The sequence below is a fragment of the Monodelphis domestica genome, chromosome X (assembly GCF_027887165.1).
Source record: "Monodelphis domestica isolate mMonDom1 chromosome X, mMonDom1.pri, whole genome shotgun sequence".
Taxonomy (NCBI): Eukaryota; Metazoa; Chordata; class Mammalia; order Didelphimorphia; family Didelphidae; genus Monodelphis; species Monodelphis domestica.
The window spans coordinates 16,304,730-16,325,324 of record NC_077235.1 but is presented as its reverse complement, the minus strand read 5'-3'; the positions used below and the strand labels follow the sequence as shown (position 1 = coordinate 16,325,324).

The 20,595-nt window shown below is 42.6% G+C and overlaps 1 long non-coding RNA gene across 1 annotated transcript in view; it reads right to left on the bottom strand.

Moving 5' to 3' along the window:
- Positions 1 to 20,595, bottom strand: part of LOC103103347 (uncharacterized) — a 308,316-nt gene that overhangs the window by 94,856 nt on the left and 192,865 nt on the right. Inside the window, exons 27-28 of the long non-coding RNA XR_008914376.1 lie at positions 7,503 to 7,644; positions 4,019 to 4,161 (exon numbers count right to left, since the gene is read on the bottom strand). This is a non-coding gene — a long non-coding RNA (uncharacterized LOC103103347). The remainder of the gene's footprint in view (positions 1 to 4,018; positions 4,162 to 7,502; positions 7,645 to 20,595) is intronic.

The following is a 20,595-nucleotide window of genomic DNA, read 5'->3' as shown; positions in this document are numbered from 1 at the left end:
GGCAAATACAGATTCTACTGTTTCCTGATTTGATGCAGTGGATGTATTCACAGCATCGGCAATAAGGTGTGTCAACATGGAATCTAGAAATCCCAAACTTGTGGCCTAGTGGGATCTGGTGAAGCCCAGATTTACGGAGGAGCTTGTAGGTTGAAGACCCCAAAGTTTGTACTTCTTCCCTGTTCCCATGGGAATCCTCCCTGAGGGAATCCGAGGTGAGCAGTTTCAGACTGAAGAGGGACCCTCCGGAGAATGACAATCGTAGTTAGATAGTCTCCCCAATTTTATCAAGAGACCATTTCCCAAGAAGATCCACACCTGGCGAGGACTATTCTTCAGTATCCACTATAAGCACCCCACTCTCTTAGACCCTAGCCTTTTGCTAGCATTCCTTTCTTATGCTTGATTGTATTCGGTCAGGGAATTCCTTTTAGCTATAGCAATGTCACTCATCTTTCCATGCTCCTAGATTTCCCCCATGTGGTAGAGAGGATCCCCAAATACTTTTCCTCCTTGTAAAGGAGATCTGAGTTGGAAATTGCCCAAGCCTTGAGATATTCAGTCAAGGGAAATGCTAAGCCACAGACAGATAAAACTTTGGGACCTGTCCAAGGTCCCAACTACTAACAGATAAACTTCAGGACGAAGGTCCCAGGTGCAAAAAAACTCGGAAACTTTCCAACAAGAGCATGCAACAGATAATGGCCTGGAATGAGGAAGGGAGGGGGGTTATTCATGCTGAAAAGTATTTAAGACTGAATCTTCAGGAGGGAACTCAGAACTCTTTTGGCTGATTTCCCAGTAGTGCGCATTATTTCAATAAACGGCCCTTTCTTTGCCTGATTGCGTTGTCCATGGGTCTTCCTTGGTGGTGGGTAAAATCCCGGATCTTAACACTTACACTTGTCATCTAGGCTAGGGGCCATCCCTGGGATAACATCCCCAGAGTCTTGGGTTTATACTCTGTAAAAGTCGTGGCACCAGACTCTGAGTAAAGAATACAATAAGTAAAAAAGTGTGGAATATCAACCAAATCTGGTTCCAAGGTAAGTCGGCCAAAATGGAGCCTGGGACAACCTGAACACATGCTCCATAACTGACTAAAGTTTGTGTGTGACTGACTGTTGGTATCTGTGTATGTGAGTGAAATAGTATTTCTAGTAGAAGGAAGAGCGAGGAGAGTATAGGTGACATGCATGTACGTATGGCTGAAAGCGTTGAATGGGAAGCTTGAGTTGGAGTGTGAGAGCCAGAGTGTTCACTACTGCGTCTGAGTAACTGCTTTAAGGCTATTATCATAGAGAAAGTTTCTTTGTGAATTAAAACGTCAGGGCTTAGGATCTAAAGAGTTATCAAATTTGATGTATGAAAGAGCTTCTCAAGGAAGCTGAAGAACTTGACTTCTCCGTTTCTTCTCAATGTTCCTTGTGGTTTCTGCTATACTGTATGTCTAATGGATTTCTTCTACATGCAGGTGATAGAAACGTTAGCAAATAATGTCTATCAAGATGTATTACAACAGTTCATTCCTCTGAAAATCTAGAGACAAGGGCAGGAGCTGGCCATCTGTACTGGGGATTATAGAGCAGAAGACCAAAGGAAGACCAGAAATTTTTGACTTTACAGTCTAATATTTTCTTCCCACCTTTTGGTAGGAGTAATGTGTGAAATCGTGTATATGAAGTGCAGGCAATATTGAGTATTGCTAATGAGAGGCATTTTCCTCGAGGTATTAACATGTTTATTTGTATGCAGTCATTTGACATTTTTATCAAGCTGGAATTTGTTTTCAAAGAGTTAGGGTTAATTTTTTCAGATTACCGTGTATGTGTGTGTGTGTGTGTGTGTATGTGTGTGTAAAACTTTTAAATTTGAATTTCAATATTGTTTTAAAGGTGAAATTGTGGTTAAAGACTTGGGTTTTTATGACTAATTGATAGCTCGGCATTATTTCCAAGTTAACAGGTTCAAGGATGTTACCTTTGAAAGAACAATTATAGAGAAATTCACAGTTTGAAAGATTCCAGCACTAGGAAGAGGATTCTCCATTTTACCTAGCACATTTTTAAAATTCAATGGCCAAGACCGATACAGTGAATGGAACATTGCAACTTGCATTCTTGCTCTTGGGTTTAGAGGAACATCAGTACTGGGACCCCTTTTTGTCATTTGAGTAAGCAGTACCTCTGCCAATCCCGAACAACTAATAGGTGACTCTGCCTGGTGTTTCAAAGTTTGAATCTATCCAATAATGGTGTAACTCTGATGCAAGGTATCAATGAGAATGTGTCTCTTCTTGAAAATGGAGGCTACACGGATTGGCTAAAATGACAGCAAGGGAATATAATGAATGCTTGAGGGGATGAGGCAAAGTTGGGACATGAAGGCATTGTTGCTGGAGTGGTGAATTGATCCAACCATTCTGGAGGGCAATTTGGAACTATGCCCTGAGGGCTCTACAAGATGGTCTGCCTTTTGATCCAGCTATAGCACTGCAGGGTTTCTACCACATACCCATAATAAGGAAAAGCTGCTCTCTTTGGAGTGGCCAAAAATTGGAAAAGGAGGGGATACCCTTCATCTGGGGAATGGCTGAACAAAGTATGGTACCTCTGGGTGCTTAAATAGTATAGACCTCAAAGGAATAATAAACTGGTGGAATTCCACAGGAACTGGAAAGACCTCCAGGAATGGATGCAGAGTGAGAGAAGTAGAACCAGGAGAACATTGTACATAGAGATGGATGCACCGTGGTACAATGGAATGGAATGGAATGGACTTCTTCATTAGTGTCAATGCAATCATCCTAAACCACCCGGCAGAATCGATGAGAAACAACACTATCCACATTCACAAGGAAAACTGTGGGAGTAGAAACACCCAAGAAAAACAACTGCTAGATTACAAGGGTCCACGGGGTTAAGGCTGGGGATATAGACTCTAAATGAACATCCTAGTGCAAACATCAACAACAAGAAAAGTGGTTCTCCTGAAGGACACATGTCATACCCAGTGGAATTCCCCTCGACTACGGGAAGGGTAGGGCAGGGGAAGGATTGAAAGAATATGATTCTTGTCACCGAGGAGAAATAATGTGCTAAATTGACTAAATAAAATCTGAAAACCAATAAAAGAAGACAATTTCTGAATAAAGAAATCAATAAAAGGCTGGCTAGAACAGTTTGAGAAGGATCAATTCTCCAGACTTAGTTTCTGGTCTCCAGCTGTTTCAAGATTTTGCATTTCTTCCTTGGTCTCAGGTGTCAGTTTTCTCCCTGAGGAGACGACATCATTTTGTTGAATGGCACCTGGAATGATTGTTGTGGGGTTCATAGATGCTCCACTGGAGCTCGGAGTTATATCATCGTAAGAATGAAAGACTCTGAAACATGGCTTCAAAAGAAAAGGGGACATTTTATTGATGTGAAAGTCATGTTGACTGTGGTCAGGAGGCAGCCAAGGTGGAAGAGCTTGCGTGCAAAATCTGCTCCTTGGGAGGACAGCATGCCTCAATTCTGGGGTTTAGCTATCATTTGACAGCAGTGAGGACAGAAACAAGGGATTTGGGCAGGAGGCTTGCCCCAGGCCATGGGGCTGGTTCTTGGCATCTGCAGCATTAAGGAAGGGGTGTATCTCCTTGGCCATCTGATTCAAAGGGTAAAGAAGAGTGAGTAGAAGCAGTGAAAGATGGGGGCTGCAGGTGAGGAACAGCTCAACTCTCCACAGTTCATGCAGTATCCTCACTAGAGTGCATGGGACCTCAATGGCGGCTAACACTCTATGTCCTTTTGCCTCACTTTGTTTCATAGCCTGCACGAGGAAATGCCATGCTTCTTTAGTAAATGCTCCTTTTTGGGAAATGTCAGGACAACAGGTTAAGATCCCTATGAAGTAATGCTCAGAGCTTAGCCTCTGAGCTATTGATTCCTTGCTTTCCTATTCAAGACTTCCAGCGCCTCATGGAAGAGTCAAAGAAAAAGGGTTTGGACCCATCATGCAGTCTGCCACAGCCACTCACCTCACTGGCCAAAGTAGAGGTCTGCCACTCCCCCCTCCAATCTTGAACCAAATACATCTTCTGAGCCACCTGAACATCACAGGGACACCATCGTATGCTTTGCTTGCCAGCAACCACTTGTTCTGATTTTCTAGGGTGGACAGCTGAGAAGAAGAATGGGAAAGATCGACTGATTGATGAATTCCATAGAGGGACAGACCAATGGACAGACAGAATGACAGACACTGAAGATCGATTGATTAACAGATACATACATAGACAGGAATATACATACATACTTATATGGAGACAGATACCCAGAGAGGACTGATGGGCAGACAGATAGACAGACTGAGAGATATATAGACAGAATGGCAGTAAGACAGAATAACAGATAAACGAAGCTCTCTGTCAGTCTGTCCTCTTGTCTGTCGGTCCAGTATGCTATCTCTCAGTATATATCGATATAGAGCTAGAGATAGTGTGGCTTTTCCTGGGTTGTGGACTGAGGAACTGCTTCCCCCAGTTTGCTCAATGGGTCACTCCCCCATCTTTCCTGGGCAGGATTGGTCTTGAATTGGTCCATTCCTAGTCTGGGTAATAAATGATGCTCCCTACATTCCTGTGTTTGATTAGTCTTTATGTGGACCAATCCTGGGCTAAGGAGGGGCCTTGGGCATTGTCCCACCCCCACCACAGGATTTGTCCAATTCTGGACGAATCCTAAGCCAGGACTCAAAGGGGAGTGATTTCTTTGTAGCTTGAGCAAAGTCAATCATCTTTCCCTGCCCATGGATTTCCCCCAAATGGTGGAGAAGTTCCCCAAATTCTTTTCTCCTTTAAACTGTCCAATCTGGTGCTATTGCCTTTCCCAGGGGTCAGTGTCCAGAGCCACCAGAGTTCAGTCCTGGGACTCTCCGTAGCCTTGTGGCGCCCAGCTCTGTCTAGAGCTCTACAGTCACATTGACCCCCGTTTCCTTGATGAAAGAGTCACTTTTCTGACTATTTAATAGTTTTCTGTTTTTACAAGTCAATAGTAGTTAGATAGATACATAGAGATACATAAATAGATACATAAAAATATAGACACATAAAAACACACAGAGAAAGAGATATAACCAGACCTGACTGAATGGCAGAGATACAGACAACTCATTAGATACACAGACAGGCAGGTAGATAATTATATAGACTACTCAGAGAGAAGCACTAAGACATAGAGAGATAGATAGATATATAGATAGACAGACAGACAGACAGACAGAGGGAGAGAGAGAGAGAGATTCGTACATACATCCATAAACACATGGACACATAGCTATTGCCAGATGGGTCTTGCAGACAGAAGGACACGATGATAGACACACAGACAGACAGACAGATAGACAAAATAACAGAGAAACTAGTCCATCTGTCAGTCTTTCTGTATGTCTGTCGATCTGTCTGTCTGTGTCTGTCAGTCCTTTTTTCTCTCATTCTGACTATATATCAATCTATAGATCTAACTGTATCTATCTATCTATATTGCTATCTGTCTATCCGTGTCTGTGTGTCTATCCATGTGCCTGACTTTCTGTCTCTCTCTCAGTCTGTCTGTCTCTCCATTCTATCTTCCCTCGGTCTGTCCTTCCATCTATCTGTCTCTGTCTGTCCCTTTGTTTCATTCTCTGATATTCTCATGTTCTATTAATCTTTCAATCTCTCTGACTATCTCTCATTCTGTCTGTTTGTGTTTCTATGTCTTTTCGTTCTATCTTCCTATCTATTTACCTCTCTATCTGTCTCTCCCCCTGTCCATCTCTGTCTATGTCTGACTATGTGTCTCTCTATGTGCTATCTCTATATCCCTCTATCTGCCCTGCTACCTATCTGACTACCCACCTGCCAGTCGGCCTGCCTATCTGTCTTTCTGTTTGTCTGTCTCTATCCCTCTGGATTCTCACGGGATCAGGGAACAAGTACAAACTTTGGGGTCTCCAACCTACAAGCTCCTCCGGAAACCCAGGCTACACCAGATACGTCTAGGCCACAAGTTTAGGGTTTCTTGATTCCAGGTTGATAAGAGGGAAACCGGGAATGCCATGGACCTTTGACGAAGCTCTCTGTCTGTCAGTCCTCCTGTCTGTCTGTCCCCTTGGCCATCTCTCAGTCTATATGGATATAGAGCTAGAGATAGAATGTGTTTTGTAGCCTTGTGCCCTGAGGAACTGCACACTGCAGTGTTCTTGAGCAGTCCCTCCCCCTTATTTCCTGGGAGGGATTGGTCTTGAATTGCACCGAGGCAGGGATAGGGATATTCCTCGCTACTGCTGTGTATGATTGGCTTATAAATGGATCAATCCTGGGCTCAGGAGAGGCCATTCGCTTTGTCCCGCTCCTAACTCGGAATTGGTCGAATTCGGGAGGACTCCAAGGCAGGACTCAAAGGGGTGGGACTCCTGGAGCACACTGAGGGTTGTAGTTCCCCAGGCTGTCACAACACTTGAAAACCCTCAAAAGATAGACAGACAAATGCACCAAACAGCAGGCAGATAGACAGAATAACATATCACCTAATCTCTCTGTCAGTCCTTCTGTCTGTCCAGTTGTCTATCTCTCCGTTTTCATAGATACATAGAGATAGTATGGCTTTTCAAGTGTTGTGGCTTGGGAGACTGCATCTCCCAGCATGCTCCAGGGGCCCTTACTCCTTATTTCCGGGGAGGGATTTGTCTTGAATTGGACCACTTCTATGCTAGTCGAGGGAATGATGTCCAATATTTCCTTTACTGGGATTGGTCTTGAAAAGTATTAATTCCGTGCTAAGGAGAGTTCATGGCCATTGTCCCTCCTTTATCACGGAATGGGTCCAATTCAAGACCAATCCCAAACAAGGACTCAAACGGGTGGTCCTGCTGGTGCACACTGGGGGTTGTATTTACCCAGGCTTCAACAGGTTAAAAAGCACAAAAGTCAGACACACAGGCTGATAGATGGACAAACAGGCATGTCTCAATGCTGAGGTTTAGCTATCATTTAACAGAGCTGAGGACAGGGCCCAGAAAGAAGGGGTTCGAGCAGGAGGTTTGCCCCAGGCCATGGGGCTAGTTCTTGATATCTGCAGCATTAAAGAAGGGGTGTTTCTCTTGGGCATCTCATTCAAAGGGGTAAGAAGCCTGAGTAGAAGCAGTGAAAGGTGGGGTCTGCAGCTGAGTAACAGCTCATCTCTCCACATTTTGTGCAGTATCCTCACTAGATTGCATGGAATGTCAATGGCGGTAAACATTCTGTGTCATTTTGACTCACTTTGTTTCATAGCCTGACCGAGGAAATGCCATTCTTGTTTAGTAAATGCTCCTTGTTGGGAAACGTCAGGACAACAGGTTAAGATCCCTGTAAGTAAGGCGCAGAGCTTAGCCTCTGAGATCTTGATTCCTTGCTTTTCTATTCAAGACTTCCAGCACCTCAAGGATCAGTCTGATCAGAAGGGTTCGGTCCCAGCATCCAGTCTGTCACAGCCACTCACCTCACTGGCCAAAGTGGAGGTCTGCCACTCCCCATCCAATCTTGAACCAAATACATCTTCTGAGCCATCTGAACCCAACTGGGGCACCATCACATGCTTTGCTTGCCAGCAACCACTTGTTCTGATTTTCTAGGGTGGATACCTGAGAAGGAGAATGGGAAAGATCGACTGATTGATAAATTAGATAGAGGGACAGACCAATGGACAGACAGATTGACAGACACTGGAGATCGATTGATTAAGAGATAACATACATAGACAGGAACATACATACATACCTATATAAAGAGAGATACCCAGAGAGGACTGATGGGCAGACAGATAGACAGACTGAGAGATACATAGACAGAATGGCAGTAAGACAGAATAACAGATGAACGAAGTTCTCTGTCAGTCAGTCCTCTTGTCTGTCGGTCCAGTATGCTATCTCTCAGTATATATGGATATAGAGCTAGAGATAGTGTGGCTTTTCCTGGGTTGTGGACTGAGGAACTGTATCCTCCAGTTAGCTCAAAGAGTCCCTCCCCCATCTTTCCTGGGCAGGATTGTTCTTGAATTGGTCCATTCCTAGGCTGGGTTATAAATGATGCTCCCTACTTTCCTTTGTGTGATTGGTCTTTAGGTGGACCAATCCTGGGCTAAGGAGGGGCCATAGGCATTGTCCCGCCCCCACCACAGGATTTGTCCAGTTCCGGACCAATTCTAAGCCAGGACTGAAAAGGGAGTGATTCCTGGGGCACAATGGGGGTTGTAGTTCCCCAGCCTTTCAGAATACTTGAAAACCTACAAAAGAGACAGACAGACTGATAGATGGACCAACCATTAGGCAAATAGACAGAATAACAGATCAAATACTCTGTCTGTCAGTCCTTCTCTAGGTCCAGCTGTCCATCTCTCATTCTACATAGATTCATACAGAGATCCTGTGGGTTTTCAAGGGTTATGGCCTAGGGGACTACATTACCCACTGTGCTCCAGAGGTCCCTAACACTTATTTCCAATGAGGGATTGGTCTTGATTTGGACTAATCCTAGGCTGGGTGACAAATGATGCTCCCTACTTTACTGTGCGTGATTGCTAAAGAGATGGACCAATTCTGGGCTAAGGAGGGGCCATGGGTATTGTCCCTCCCCGACGACAGGATTGATCGAATTCTGGACCAATCCCAAGCCAGGACTCAAAAGGTACAGATCCCTGGGGCACAATGGGGCTTGTAGTTCCCGAGGCTGTCACTACACTTGAAAACTCACAAAAGAAACACAGACAGGCTGACAGACACAAGAACCAGTAGGCGAATAGACAGAATAACAGATCAAATAATCTGTGGGTCAGTCTAGCTGTCTATGTCTCCTTCTACATTGAGAGATCAGGTGGGTATTCAATGGTTGTGGCCTACTGGACTATATCTCCCAGCATACTACAAGGTTCCCTCCCTCTTATTTCCTGAGAAAGATTGGCCTTGAATTTGACCAATCCCCTGCTGGGTAAGAGATGATGCCCAGTTTCCTATGTCTGATTGATCTTGATATGGACCAATCCTGGGCTAAGGCGTGGCCATGAGCATTGTCTCTCCCCCAACATGGGATTGGTCTATTTCTGGACCAATCACAATCCAGGACTCAAAGGGTGGGACTCCTGGTGCTAAAAGGGGGGGGGGGTTGTAGTTCCCCTGGCTCTCACAACACTTGAAAACCGATAAAAGAGGGAAAGACAGACTGATAGATGCACCAACCAGCTGGCGAACAGACAGAATAATAGATCAAGTAATCTGTGTCAGTCCTTCTATCTGTCCAGCTATCCATCTCTCTGTCTACATAGCTTCATAGAGAAAGATCCTGTGGGTTTTCAAGTGTTATGGCTTAGGGGACTACATCCCCCAGTGTGCTCCAGGGTCCCTCCCCTTATTTCCGGTGAGGGAATGGTCTTGAATTGGACCAATCATCTGCTGGGCAAGGGATGATGCCCATAATTTATTTTCAAAGGATTGGTCTTTAAATGGACCCATCCCATGCTAAGGAGGGACCATGGCTATGGTCCCTCCCCCAACACTGGATGGGTCAAATGCAAGACCAATCCCAATCCAGGACTCAAAGGGTTGGGACCTCTGGGGCACACAGGGAGTTGTAGTTCCTCAGGATGTCACAATACTTTAAAACACACAAACTCCATACACAGAGATTGATCCATGCAGAAAACAGGTAGGGAGATAGATACATAGACTACACCAACAAGAACTCCAGTATATCGACAGATAGATAGATAGAGAGGTAGTGATAGAGAGAGAGAGAGAAAGAGAGAGACAGACAGACAGACAGACACGATAGACAGATAAAGAAAGAGATAGAGAGAGAGAGAGACAGATGAAAAATCTGGATAGATAGACAGTTGCACATGCAGTTAGACAGACTTGTGGATACACAGAAACGAAGGCAGATAGACAGAATGACAGAGATACTAATCTGTCTGTCAGTCTGTCTGTTCATGTGTCTGACTGTCTGTTCCTCTGTCCTATCTTTTTGTCCATCAGTCTGTCTGTGTCTGGAAGTCTGGGTCTCTTTCCTTTTCTTCATATAAACCTACTGATCTTTCTGTCTCTTTCTCTCTCTTTGAATTTGTCTACCCAAATCTATCTCTAAAGATATTTGTATGTTTCTGTCTCTGTATTGATCTGTTTGACTTTCTCTGTCTCTCTTTCTGTGTCTGACCTTCTGTGTCGCTATCTCTCATTCTCTATTTCTATTAATCTATCGATACCTCAGTCTACCTTTCTGTCTATCTATCATTATTTCTACATGTGTCTATATATACCTGTCTGTGTCTGTCTGTCTGTCTGTCTATCTATCTATCTATCTGTCTATCTATCTAATTTTATCTGTGTGTCTCTCTATGTGTCTGCCTGTATATGCCTATCAGTCTATCAATCGATCAACTTGTCCATTTATCATTCTGCATATGTGTGGTGCTCTCTCTCTCTCTCTCTCTCTCTCTCTCTCTCTCTCTCTCTCTCTCTCTCTCTCTCTCTCTCTCTCTCACACACACACACACACACACACAGAGAAATAGCTATCTATCTATCTGTGTAGAAAAAAACTGTCAGACACGGACAGACAGATAGATGGACAGAAATACAGAGACTGACAGAAGCAAATAGATACATACATATGTACATACACACACACATAATACATACATACATAGAGAGAACCAGAAGAGACTGGCTGGCAGACAGGCGGATAGATACACATACAGACAGGCAGATAGATACATAGACAGCAGAAAGAGATACACAGAAAATATAGATATATTGATAGACAGCACACAGATCGACAGAAATAAAAACAGAGAGAGAGAGACAGATCAAGGAACAGACGTGGACGGAAGGACAATCACAAAGAAAATTTACATATATAGACAGAAAGATAGATAGTTAGATATACAGACTGTCAACAAAGAATCTAGAAAGCCCAACCTTGTGGCATAGTAAGATCGGAAGTACCCCCAAGGTTAGGACTAGTTTCTAAATTGAAGACTCAAAGTTTGTACTTGTTCCTTGTCCACCCAGAAGGGAACCTCAGGTTAGCAGGTTCAGACTGAATAATGAAGCCTCAATTAAATGCCAATTCTACTTGAATGGGACTAAGCAGATGCTAAGGACCCCCTTTATTTTAGGTAGTCTCCCCTAACTCTGGTCAAAACGGAGCCTGGGTCAACCTGAACACAGGCTCCAAAACTGACTACAGTTTGTGTGTGAATGAGTGTTGGTACCTGTGTATGTGAGCGAAGCAGTATTTCTAGGAGAAGGAAGAGCGAGGAGAGTATAGGTGACATGCATGTATGTTTGGCTGAAAGCATTGAATGGGAAGCTTGAGTTGGAATTTGAGAGCCAGAGTGTTCTAAAGAGGGTCTGGGTAACTGCTGTAAGGCTATTAAAACAGAGAAAAATTCTTCATGAATTGAAATGTCAGGGCTTAAGGTCTAAAGAGCTGGGAAATTCGGTTTATGAATGTGCTCCTCCTAGAAACTGTGGAACTCAAGTTTTCTGTTTCTTCTCAATGTTCTGTGGGGTTGGGGCTACACTGTATGTCTAATGGATTTCCTTTAAATGTAGGTGATAGAAATGTCAGCAAATAATGTCTATCAAGTTGTTTTACAACAGTTTATTCCTCTGAAAAGCTAGAGACAAGGGCAAAAGCTGGCTATCTGTACTGGGGATTATGGAGCAGAAGGCCAAAGGAGGACCAGAAATTCTTGACTTTACAGTCTAATCTTTTCTTGCCAAGATTTGCTAGGACTAATGTGTGAAATCGTGTATTTCAAGTGCAGTGAATATTGAACCAATGAGATGCATTTTCTACTGGGTAATAACTTTGTTATTTCAGTGCAGTAATTTTACATTTTTTCTAGCTGTTATTTGTTTCTAAAGAGCAAGGGTTGATTTTTTTCAGATTACTGTGTGTGTGTGTGTGTGTGTGTGTGTGAGAGAGAGAGAGAGAGAGAGAGAGAGAGAGAGACAGAGAGAGAGAGACAGAGAGAGAGAGACAGAGAGAGAGAGACAGAGAGAGAGAGATTTCAGGAGTAAAGAAAGTTCATTTGAGGATGGGCAACTATGGACCATACTGGTCCTTCAATTGTTGTCAAAGGACAAGAAAAATTAGGGGAAAATCTTTGCTTCAAATGCTAAGGAAACCCTGAACATTTTTTAATTAAGTCACAAATTTCCTCTCTAGGAGCAGCTTTAGCCATAGACCAAAGTGCTTTGAGGAAAGGCAAAGAGAAAGGCAAATTGGCCGCCGAAAGCAAATTAGAGTAAAAAAAGAAAAAGAGAAGGAATAGTAGAGGTGTTCCTAGTTAGAGGTAATTTTGAACCTTTTCCTTAGTAACCCTAAGTTTTGTTTTTGGAGAGGAAATATTAGGGGTTTGAGTTTTTGAAAAAAGAAAAGCATCATCAACTATAACCTGATTTCAGACATTGTGAAGGTCAATTTCCAGAGTGCAACCATTCTAATAGATAAGTTTTTGTTTGAAAAGTCCAGGGAATGATGAGAACTAATTTTCCTTTTGAATTAGAGAGAACTAATGGTTTTGTGCACATTATTTCTGATCATCATTGGCACATGATCACTAATAGAGAAAGGAATTCCCCACCTGGGAAACTCCTAAGACATTTCTAGGAACGCCTTGGATTTTACCCCGCCCCCCCAGTTCTGGCGTGGGGGTGAAGAGATGAAAAGCTATGAAAGTGAAGATTTACCTCAAGATGTTTCCTAGGAGCCAAAAGCCTGGACCAGATTCTCCTGCTGCCAAAATCTTAAGAAATGCTCAAGGAGACATATTATGGAGAAATCCAAAGGAGCCCCCAAGATATGGAATCTGGAGAAAGATTGTTTCCTGTCATTTCAATTGATGTGAGAAATACTACAGCAGGGGGAGAACTAGCCTTTTGATTTCCCCTGAGAATTCTATTTTCCTGGAGGCAAGACCCTTTAAGTAGAGAACCTGGAAAAGACAGAGTTAGTCCCTAGAATGAGTTGAAGGAGGAAAGCTGAAAATAGGAGCATTTTACATTGTTAAGAGGATGGAAAGGAACATCTGTTCATTGGAGAAATTGCAGCAAAGATTCCAGAGTGCTGGGTTGTCTCAAAGTTGAATCAGAAGACATTAGGAAAGAAATGATGGAGCCTAGAAAGAATTGGTAGTAAGAAAGATAATCTTAGCATGGCGAGAGAGAATTGCCATCTAAGGGTAAATTCTATGGAAAGATCATGGGGAAAAGAAATGCTATGGAGAAAAATTCATTAGGATACAGTCACAAGGGCCAATGGAAGGGCTGAGGATTGGCTGAGCTAAGTGTCTATCAAGCTCTACAACTGACTGCTGATCATTACCAACTTATACCTGACATTCTTATTCCAAAGTAGGGAGCTTTTCTCCCCCATTTTAAATTACTTCCCACTTTTCTCTTGTGAGTGCAAATCTTCTCTCATCCTATGATGAAATCCTCAAAAAGGCAAGGCTTAGAATATGGGGATTATTTTAACAATCATTTTGATCTACAGACAGGCATGGTTATATTTTGTTCAGTAGTTAAAGGGGAATGAAAACAGTTTTCCAATCCCTCGCTTCTGAACCTCCCCAAATATGGTTGGGAGGATGTGTGTGTGTGTGTGTGTGTGTGTGTGTGTGTGTGTGTGTGTGTGTGTGTGTGACTGTGTCCCATTTTTAATCTGGAGGGTTTTTCAGCTAATTTCAATTTTGAAACTTTTATATTTGAATTTCAAATTTGTTTTGAAAGTGAAATTATGTGTAAAAACTTGGGTTCTTCTGACTATTTGAAAGTTCAGCATTATTTCCAAGTTACTTTTGAAAGAACAATTATAGAGAAATTCACAGTTTAGGAGATTCCGACACTAAGAAGAAGATTCTCCATTTTACCTAGCACATTTACAAAATTTAATTGCCAAAACCAATAATCTATATGGAACGTTTCAACTTGCATTCTTGCTATACAGTTTAGACTAACATCAGTACTGGGACCTCTTTTTGTCTTTTGAGTTAGCAGTACTTCTGCCAATCCCGAACAAATAATAGGTGACGCTCTCTTCCATGGGTAGTGGCTGAACAAACTGTGGTATCTCTTGGTGCTAGTATACTATGGTGCTCAAAGGCATAGTGAAGTGGAGGAATTCCAGGGGAACTGGAAAGACCTCCAGGAATGGATGAAGAGTAACAGGAGCAGAACCAGGAGAACATTGTACACAGAGACTGATACACTGTGGTACAATGGAATGGAATGGACTTTTCCATCAGTGGAAATGTAGTGATCGTTAACCACCTAGTGGGATCTAAAGGAAAGAACATTATCAACCTTAAGAGTAAAAACTGTGGGAGTAGAAACACCCCAGAAAAGAAACTACTCGATTACAAGGGTCCAGGGGGTTAGGGTTGGGGATATAGACTCTAAATGAACACCCTAGTGCAAACATCAACAACATGGAAAGAGGTTCTCATCAAGGAAACATGTCATACCCAGTGGAATTACCCTCCAATACAGGAAGGGTGGAAAGAATATGATTCTTGTCACCGAGGAGGAATAATGTGCTAAATTGACTAAATATTATCTAAAAAGCAATAATAAAAAAATTGGTGAATAAAGAAATCAATAAAAGGCTGGCTAGAACAGGTTGAGAAGGATCAATTCTCCAGACTTAGTTTCTGGTCTCCAGCTGTTTCAAGATTTTGCATTTCTTCCTTTGCCTCAGGTGTCACTTTTCTCCATGAGGAGACGACATCATTTTGTTGAATGGCACCCAGGAGGATTGTTGTGGGGTTCAGAGATGCACCCCTGGGGCTCTGGAGGGGTACCATTGGCAAGAATGCAACACTCTGAAACTTAGCTTTAAAATAAAATAGACATTTTATTGATTTGGAACGTCAGGTTGACTGGGGTCAGGAGGCAGCCGAGGTGGAAGAGCATGGGTGCAAAATCTGCTCCTTGGGAGGACAGCAATACAGCATGCCTCCATGCTGGGGTTTAGCTATTATTTGACAGCAGTGAAGAAAGGACCCAGAAACAAGGGGTTTGGTCAGGAGGTTTACCACAGGCCATGGGGCTGGTTCTTGGTATTTGCAGCATTAAGGAAGGGGTGTTTCTCTTTGGCATCTCATTAAAAGGGGCAAGAAGAGTGAGTAGAAGCAGAGAAAGGTGGGGGCTGCAGCTGAGGAACAGCTCAACTCTCCACAGTTTGTGCAGTATCCTCACTAGACTGCATGGGATCTCACTAGTTTGCAAGGTTGGGGTTTCTTGATTCTAGGTTGACAATAGGAAAACAAGGAAGGCCAATGACCTTTGACATTCCCCCAGACAGGGGATTGGGGAGATTGCTGTGAGAGCAAAAGTGTGTTCTAACATTTTAACTCTGTCTTTGCAAGATAGGATTCATAGTGGGGTGAATCCACAGAACATGTTCTACATTTTGCTTTCCTTTAATTTTTCCAGCTGTTTATTTAACAAATAACCAGATAAACAACAGACAATGAATCACATTGGATTGTACTAGTCTGTGCTATGATCTTTATCACGTGTCAAACTGCCAGGAATTCTGTTTCCTAAAAAAACTATACTGTGCCTGCATTAAAAGGCCACCATTGGCAAGTATAGCTCTAGCTTTACCTAATTGAATGAAGTGAATATATACACAGCATAAGCAATAAGGTGTGTCAACATGGAATCTAGAAACCCCAAACTTGGGGCCTAGTGGGATCTGGTGAAGTCCAAATATCAGGAGGAGCTTGTAGGTTGAAGAACCCAAAGATTGTACTTGTTCCCTGTTGCCATGTGAATCTACACTGAAGGGAATCCCAGGCGAGCAGTTTCAGACTTAGTGGGGGACCCTCAGGTCCTACTTAGGTAGTCTCCCCTACTGTATCAAGAGACCCTTTCCAATGAAGATCCACATCTGAGAGGGACCATTCTTCACTATCCCTTGTAAGCATCCCCCTCTCTTAGACCCTAGCCTTTGGCTAAGATTCCTTTCCTAAGCTTCATTGTATGCTGTCAGTGATTTCCTTTGTAGCTACAGCATTATCACTCATCTTTCCCTGCTCCTAGATTTCCCCCAGGTAGTAGAGAGGTTCCCCAAATTGTTTTGTTCCTTGGAGTTGTCACCTAGCCTAGTGGCCCTCCCAGGGATAACATCACCAGATGCCCAAGTTATGGCTGCCTAAACCTACAGCCAGATTGACAACCAGAAATGACGTATACACAAGAAGACATTGAGCTCAGTCAGGAATCAGCTGGGTGGGTTTGGTTAGGTAAGCCAAACTCTCGGGCAAGGAACTTCTATTAATCAGGAACCAAGTGGACAGGCTCGTTTCCCAGCATTCTATAGCCTACATCACAGTGGGAATGCTGCCAAGTTCTTGTTCACATATGGACATAGTTTTATATATGAGATATGATGGACCACTTAACTGGGAATGTTAGAAAAAGTGTGGAACATCAATCAAATCTGGTTCCAAGGTAAGTCGGCCAAAATGAAGACAGGTTCAACCTGACTACAAGCTCCACCATTTAATAAGTTTTGTGTGTGATTGAGTGTTGGTACCTGTGTATGTGAGTGAAGCAGTATTTCTAGGAGAAGGAAGAGCGAGGATAGTATAGGTGACATGTGTGAATGGTTGGCTAAAAGCGTTGAATGGGAAGCTTGAGTTGGAGTGTGAGAGTCAGAGTGTTCGCTAGAGGGTCTGTGTAATGGCTTTAAGGCTATTAAAACAGAGAAAGTGTCTTCTTGAATTGAAATGTCAGGGGTTAAATTCAAACGAGTTATCAGATTTGGTTTATGAAAGAGCTTCTCCTAGAAGCTGAAGAACTTAAGTTCTCTGTTTCTTCTCAATGTTCTGTGAGTTTTGGGCTACACTGTATGTCTAATGGATTTCCTTTAAATGTAGGTGATAGAAATGTCAGCAAATAATATCTGTCAAGCTGTCTTACAACAGTTCATTCCTCTGCAAAGCTAGAGACAAGGGCAGGAGCTGGCCATCTGCACTGGGGATTATGAAGCAGAAGGCCAAAGGAGATCCAGAAGTTCTTGACTTTACTGTCTAATCTTTTCTTGCCAAGATTTGCTAGGACTAATGTGTGAAATCGTGTATATCAAGTGCAGTGAATTTTGAGTATTGCCAATAAGATGCATTGTCCTCGAGGTATTAACTTGGTTATTTGAGTGCAGTCATTTCACATTTCTTGTCAAACCAGTACTTGTTTTCAAAGACCAACAGGGTTTTTTTTTTCAGTTTACCGCACGCGCACGCGTGTTTGTATGTGAGTGTGTGTGTATGTGATTTGTTGAGTAAAGAAAGTTCATTTGATCATGGCCAACTGTGTACCTGACTGGTCTTTCAATTGTTCTCAAAGGACACGAAATATGGGAGAAAAGGTTTTGCTTTCAATGCTAAAGAAACCCTGAACATTTTTTAATTGAGCCACAAATTTCCTGTTTAGGAACAGGTTTAGCCATAGGCCAAAGTGCTATGAGGCAAGGAGAAGAGAAAGACAAAATGGCAGCTCAAACGAAGTTGAGGTAAAAAAAGAAAAAGAGAAGGGAATCGTAGAGGTACTTCTAGTTAGATGAAATTTTGAACCTTTTCCTTAGTAATCCTAAGTTTTGTTTTTGGAGAGAAAATGTTACCAGTTTGAGTTTGAGAGAGAATTGCCATTTAAGAGGGAATTCTATGGAAAGATCGTGGGGAAAAGAAATGCTATGGAGGAAAATGGGTTAGGATACAGTCACAAGGGCCAATGGAAGGGCTTGGGATTGGCTCAGCTAAGTGTCTATCAAGATCTATAGCTGACTGCTGGTCATTACCAACTTCTACCTGGTATTAATATTCCAAATTAGGGAGCTTTTCTCCCCCATTTGAAGTTACTTCCCACTTTTCTCTTGTTAGATCAAATGTTCTGTCATCCTATGATGAAATCCTCATAAAGGCAAGACCTAGGATATGGGGATTAATTTAACAATCATTTTGGTCTACAGACTGGCATGATTATATTTTGTTCAGTAGTTAAAGGGGAATGAAAACAGTTTTCCAATATTCGCTCCCCAACCTCCCAAAAGTTAGGTTGGCAGCGTGTGTGTGTGTGTGTGTGTGTGTGTGTGTGTGTGTGTGTGAGTGTGTTTCATTTTTAATCTCGAGAATTTTTGAGCTAATTTCAATTTTGAAACTTTTATATTTAAATTTCAAATTTGTTTTGAAGATGAAATTATGGGTAAAGCCTTGGGTTCTTCTGACTATTTGAATGTTCAACATTATTTCCAAGTTACTTTTGAAAAAACAATGGTAGAAAAATTCAGTTTATGAGATTCTGGCACTAGGAAGAGGATTCTCCATTTTAACTAGCATATTTACAAAATTTAATGGCCAAGACTGATAGTCTACACAGAACATTGCAACTTGCATTCCTGCTATTGGGTTTAGACGAACATCAGTACTGGGACCCCTTTTTGTCATTTGAGTAAGCAGTACCTCTGCCAATCCCGAACAACTAATAGGTGACTCTGCCTGGTGTTTCAAAGTGTGAATCTATCCAATAATGTGGTCACTGTGATGCAAGGTATCAATAATAATGTGTCTCCTCTTGAAAATGGAGGCTACACAGATTGGCTAATATTACAGCAGGGGAAGGATTGCATATTGGAGGGGCTGAACACAAAGGGGAGGGACTATAGGGGCACAATGGGGGTTGTAGTTCCCCAAGTTGACACAACACTTCAAAACCAAGGAAAGAGACACAGAAAGGCTGACAGATGTCCCAACCAGTAGCAGAATACACAGAATAACAGATCAAATAATCTGTCTGTCAGTACTTCTGTCTGTCCAGCTGTCCATCTCTCCGTCAACATAGATTCATAGAGTGAGATCTTGTGGGTTTTCAAGAGTTGTGGCTTGGGGACTATATCTCCCAGCGTGCTCCTGGGGTCCCTACCCCTTATTACCGGTGAGGGATTGTTCTTGAATTTGAGGAATGCTATTCTGGGCAAGGGATGATGCACATTTTCCTTTCATGGGATTGGTTTTAAAATGGAACAATACTAAGGAGAGACCATGGACATTGACCCTCCCCAAACAGGGGATTGGTCCATTGCCAGACCAATCACAATGCAGGACTCAAAGAGGTGGGACCCCTTGGCGTCACTGGGAATGGTAGTTTCCCAGGATGTCACAACATTTTAAACCACACAAACGACATACACATTGATTGACCATTGCACAAACAGGTAGGCAGATAGATACACAGACTACATCGACAGATACATAAAGATAAAGAGAGAGAGAGAGAGAGAGAGAGAGAGAGAGAGAGAGAGAGAGAGAGAGAGAGAGAGAGAGAGAGAGAAATACATACATACATCCATAAACACATGAACACATAGATATAGCCAGGTGGGATATGCAGACAGAAGGACAGTCTGATAGAACATAGACAGGCAGGCAGATAGACAAAATGACAGAGAAACTAGTCCATCTGTCAGTCTTTCTGTATGTCTGACAGTCCCTTTCTCTATCATTCTTTTTATATTTCAGTCTATTGATCTATCTCTATTGCTATCTGTCTATCCCTGTCTGTCTATCCATCTGCCTGACATTCTGTGTCTCTCTCAGTCTGTCTGTCTCTACATTCCATCTTCCCTCGGTCTGTCCTTCCATCTATCTGTCTCTGTCTGTCCGTTTGTTTCTCTCTCCAATATTCTGTTGTTCTATTAATCTTTCAATGTCTCTATCTCACATTCTATTTCTGTTTCTATGTCTTTTTGTTCTATGTTCCTATCTATTTATCTCTCGATCTGTCTGTCTGCCTGTCTATCTCTCTGTCTGTATCTGACTATGTGTCTCTCTATGTGCCATCTCTATAGCCATCTATCTGCCCTGCTACCTATCTGACTACCCATCTGCCAGTCGGCCTGCCTATCTGTCTTTCTGTTTGTCTGTCTCTATCTCTCTGGATTCCCATGGGATCAGGGAACAAGTAGAAAACTTTGGGGTCTCCAACCTATAAGATCCTCCATAAACCCAGGCTACACCAGATCCCACTATGCCACAAGTTTGGGGCTTCTTGATTACAGGCTGACAATAGGAACACCGGGAGGGCTATTAACCTTTGACATTACCTCAGACAGGGGAATAGAGAGATTGGTGTGAGAGCAAAAGTTTGTTCTAAAATTTTAACCTTGTCTTTGCAAGATAGGATTCACGGTGGTGTCAATCAACAGAATAGGTTCTGCATCTTGCATTCCTTTTAATTTTTACAGCTGTTTAACAAATAACGAGATAAACAACAGACAAGGAATCACATGGGATTTTACTAGTCTGTACTATGATCTTCAAAACTTCAAGGAATTCCGTATTTTGCAAAAAACCATACTGTGTCTGTATTAGTAGGCCACCATTGGCAAATAACAGTTTCTGGTTTTTCTTGATTTGATGCAGTGAATGTATTCAGAGCATCAGCAATAAGGTGTGTCAACATGGAATCTAGAAAGCCCAAACTTGGGGCCTAGTGGGATCTGGTGAAGCCCAGGATTCAGGAGTAGCTTGT